At 29.9% G+C, this 4901-nt stretch overlaps 1 long non-coding RNA gene across 1 annotated transcript; it reads right to left on the bottom strand.

Moving 5' to 3' along the window:
* Positions 1-3739: 3739 nt before the first annotated feature.
* On the bottom strand, positions 3740-4534 carry LOC109001761. The gene is made up of 3 exons (XR_001997919.2): positions 4360-4534; positions 4101-4259; positions 3740-3975 (listed from the first exon to the last, which is right to left on the bottom strand). It is a non-coding gene; the product is annotated as an uncharacterized LOC109001761 (long non-coding RNA).
* Positions 4535-4901: the final 367 nt, after the last annotated feature.

Below are 4901 nucleotides of genomic sequence, written 5' to 3'. Positions count from 1 at the left end.
CTCTACAATTATTTTACATCTCTATTTAAAATGACAAGTAGTTATGTAAAATTGAAATGAATTTTTAATGAAGTGACATAATTATAGTGAATAATAATGAATTGTAAAATACTTGTAAAAGAGTTGTAGGTGTATCGTTTGTCTCTTACAATATAGATAAGATAAACAAAGTTATATACTGTAACATAAGCACCTTGCCCACGCCGGCAATAAGGTTTTACAGATTTTTTTTCTTATGGTTAAAACCAAGGTTCGGAAAAACGATTTGATTTAGGTTGATTCGACTGAATCGGTAAGAAACTGAACCAAATTTAGTAAACTTTTTGAATTGTTTACTGAACCGCTTCAATAGATCGATTTGAACTGCTTCAAAACTGTATTTATTTTTATGTTGTCTAGCAACTACCTTTTCTTTCTTTCTTTATTCTTCTTTTTTATTTTTAATTTCTTGTACAAAAATATGATAGAATTAAACATATATTAACTTTTTCATCATTGTAGTCGATAAGAATCACAGAAAAATTAAAAGGTAAAAGATGTAGTCTATGTCCGCCTTCCATCCACACTAACGTGCCACCCCTAGCTACGATGCTGGCTTGTTTGGCACCCTAGATCAAAAGATTCACAAAACCACTAGCACGTGCTTTCATTGGCAAAAAAGGTCGGATTAAGATTTTGCTCGAATCAGAGAATTTCAAATAGAAGAGATATAGACACATCAAGTAGATCTTATGACATTTATTGCTCATTTAATACAGTTTGAAATATTTAAACGGACAACAATAAATATTGTAGAACTCACTTGATATTTCTATTTCTCTCCCATTGAAGATCCTTAAATCTAAAAAACAATTTATTTGGGAAAACTTTGATCCAAAATTCTTTCACCCTATCCTTTGTACCTTTTACGTTGCATTAATACAATGCATGCAACATTAATATAAAGAGAGTCAACATTAAGCAGGTGGAAAACAACAAACACCCGGTCACGAAACCTGACCAAGATCAAAGCTGGACATCCAATTGCATTTATTGAGCCTGTTGAAGTTGGATTTGTCCTTTTCTTTGAAGAAAGCAATACCACTTGGATGTGATTCGTGAATCCATTTTCTGATCTAAGATGCTGCCAAAGAAAATAAATGATCCTTGTTTCAAAATATTATTAATCTTCTCACCTCCCAAAAACAAAACAAATGAAGTAAGTACTACTGTTGGGCTGGTGACTTTTGGGTGACTTGCTTGTATTACTCTTCGTTATATGTTTAATTCATTTTCACAACTTTTTTTAATTTAATTTATTTAATTATTACAATTTTTTTAAATTTTTATACAAAATAAAATAAAAAAATTCAATTTTTTTTTAAATTTCAATACAAAAATAATATTAAAAAAATATATGTTAATAATATTTTATTTAATTTTTAATTTTAATATTAACTCATCTTATTTAATCTGTGAAATCTTCGGTCAAAAATAGAGAAGAAATTAAAGAAAAAAACATATAAAATATATCACAGAATATATATCATTATCCCAAAAGTTAATCTGAATAGTATTATAGAGTCAATTCATTATTTAATATTTATTTGATGTATCTATCTCTATTCTATTTTAAATTTGTAGTTTTTTTTTATCATTCAAAAAGAATTTGTAGATTTTATAAAATATATATTTTTTCCTTTTCCAGTTTAATATTTCATTTGATCGAATATACATTAATAAAACCACAGAAAATGGATTGAACTAAACAGTCATTAATTAAATAGTCGTTACTAACCTGTGGTCACGGTGGTTTGAATTTGAATACTGAAATTTAAATGAGAGTAGACGCTGTATACCATTGAAGTGAAAGAACTTCTTTAGTTAAAATATGATAGCTTATATCTTATACTCATTTATTTTAAAGGATATATTAAACTCATATATTACATTATATATGTCATAGTCTTTGAAATTTTCTTCGATATTTAAATTAATAATAAGTTTAAACTAGAAGAAAGATAGATACATAACTTAAATTATATTATATTTATTAAACTAAGATTTAAACACATAATAATAAATAATATAAGATCTACTTAATTTATTTTTTATCAATCCTCAAATTTGAACAAAAATCAGAAAGAAATACTAAAAGTCATGGTCGTGAATATATAAACGTCGCGTAATCATTTCGAAAAATGAATAAATATAAAATTTACATGAAAAAAAATTAATTTTTTAATAATAAATTTTACTATTTTTTAAAGTGACGTACGTAATTTACACACTTTATAATTATAAGTAGTATTACTTTAAAAAGAAACTATGGGTTCAATCGGTAATCCGCAAGGGAAAAAAAAAAAAAGTTCCGAATTAAATTTCAAGTGATTTGGACATTCATGAAAGAGGATAGATGACATGTGATCTAATAATATTACTATTTTTATTTTTTATTTTTATTTTTTTGGGCTGTAGACCTTTTCCTGGAACAGCCATTATTATATTCTGACCTGTTATTCTTGATTGTTTTTGTGCACATATGTCTTGGATATCTTCGAAAAGGATAATAAACCTAAATACTCTTTTATTATTATTATTATTTTATATTTTTAGAAAAATCTCAATTAATAGCTTTTGGTTTGATGGTCAAAACCTTTAATGGTGTGCTTGTGTACATTAGGGAAGGATGGAATTAATAACCTTTGGTACATGAATCTCTCTCTCTCTCTCTCTCTCTCTATATATATATATGTATATATATATAATATGATCATACTAGATTTATATATATATATATATATATATATATGAATTTGTTTTAAATGAATGTATACGTGGAGTTGATCGATGATCTACGGATGCATTTAAGTTTTTTGTTTGTATTATTATGCCGAATGCTTTTAGGAAAAGGAAGGTGCAAGTATTTAAGACCCACCATCAAAGTTTTGAATGCATCATTTAAAACCCCCTCCCCCGCAGATGACGAACTCATGACCCTTTGCGTATGTCATTAAAATATATGGATAAAAAAAAATAAAAAAGCTGAATTTTTCAAAAGATTTTGCAGAAGAGAAGAAGAAGAAGATGAAGAAACTCCGTTCTATTGGTAGGCATTCATTCAATGTTCAAAATTCAATGCATTTCTTGTTGATTTATTTATTTATATTCACTTAAAGCAATTTTAAAACACCTTCTCCATTTTCCTTCCTGGGTGATAATAATAATATCTTTCCTTCTCACGCCAAAGTGTGAGCTGTTGGTCATTAAATTTCAGGACCCAAACTTTAATGTCATTAAAACCCTTTATGACGACAAAGTCACTAGATTCCGTCTAGATAATTTTGAGATAAAAAGAGATAAAATAAAATATTTTTAAATAAATTAAATAAAATATTATTATAATATTATTTTTTAATATTATTATTTTTTTAAGATTTAAAAATATTAAATTATTTATTATATTTTATATGTGAATTTAAAAAAATTATAATGATAATTTTTAGCCATCTATTAATGGAGAGATAATGAAAGAACTTCTTTAGCCATCTATTGAATATCAACGTATGGGTTCTATACTTCTATCTTTAGACTGGTTAATCCAAAAAAAGAGAGAGATGTTATTTAATGGAGTCTTTTATTATCGTAGATTGTAGAAGAATACCATGGGTCCATGATTACAAACTTCAAAGCGTGACCGTAAGACGGCCCGTGAAGATCCTATGCTAACCCAGGCCCAGAGAACCCTCTACTTACTGGATCCAAACGTCGGCCTATAATAGTTAATGTGCTTTTTTTTTCCGACCCGACCCGACCCGAATTCACGATTCCGGCTCAACCATATTACCTGATTAATCGAATCGGTCATTTTACCCGTTTAATCGAATTGAAAAGGGGATATCAGGGAACTAAGAGTCTACCAAGATACAATCTCATCTCTAGGGGATGAATAAGGTACAGACATTCCTCAACCATCTAATTTAGTCTTAACCAAACCTGTAGAAAACAACCAGATAGAAATGAGGTCCCAGCAGGAGATTGTTATGAACATTGATGCTCTTCAAATTAGGCAGAAAGAGTATCAAGAGGAGCAGGATTTGGAACTCCATGAACAAACTGACCTTTCTTTGGAGGATCAAGACAATCAGTACAAAAGTACCAAATCAGCTACTAACTCTGACCAGCCCAATGTGGAATCCATAAATACAGCTGTTATTTCAATAAAGAAAGTGGGATGGAAAAGAAGAGCAAGAGAAGGCCAAGTGGAAGGGATGCCATATCTGGAAATGGAGAAAAGGGGTAGAAAAAGAGATAGACTAATAGGTGAATGTAGTGATAATCATAACCAATCAAAAAAATCAAGAGAAGAGCTCAACCAACCTTGAAACGAGTTTAAATCAAGACTGGATGGTGGAGGTTGTTGAGCTTCCCCACTAGCATCAATGAAGTGCCTTAGCTGGAACTGTAGAGGGCTTGTAAACCCTCGAACAGTTAGAGAGCTTCACTTTTTGGTGAAGACAAAGTGCCCAAATGTAGTTTTTTTGATAGAAACCAAGAGTAAGAGGGAAAGGATTGAAAGAATCAGAAATAATCTGGGCTTTGATAGAAGCTTTGTGGTGGATAGTAGAGGTTGTAATGGTGGTATAGCAATGACGTGGAAGTCTTTCAATCCAGTAGAACTGGTGTCTTACACTACACCAGTTACCATATTTCCGTAAATATTTTTGATCATGATGTTGGGAAAACTTGGCAATTAATAGGATTCCATGGCAATCTTGCTACTGCTCAAAGAGAGGGGAGCTGGCAGTTACTAAGGATGTTAAAGCCTTTGGACAATAGGGCTTGAATATGTATGGGAGACTTTAATGAGATCTTACAACAACATGAGAAAAAAGGAGGGTCTTCTAGGCCCTATGTTCAAA

This window comes from Juglans regia, chromosome 2 (genome assembly GCF_001411555.2).
Source record: "Juglans regia cultivar Chandler chromosome 2, Walnut 2.0, whole genome shotgun sequence".
Taxonomy (NCBI): domain Eukaryota; kingdom Viridiplantae; phylum Streptophyta; class Magnoliopsida; order Fagales; family Juglandaceae; genus Juglans; species Juglans regia.
The sequence above is the reverse complement of the archived record's forward strand: the minus strand, read 5'-3'. Positions and strand labels throughout refer to the sequence as shown.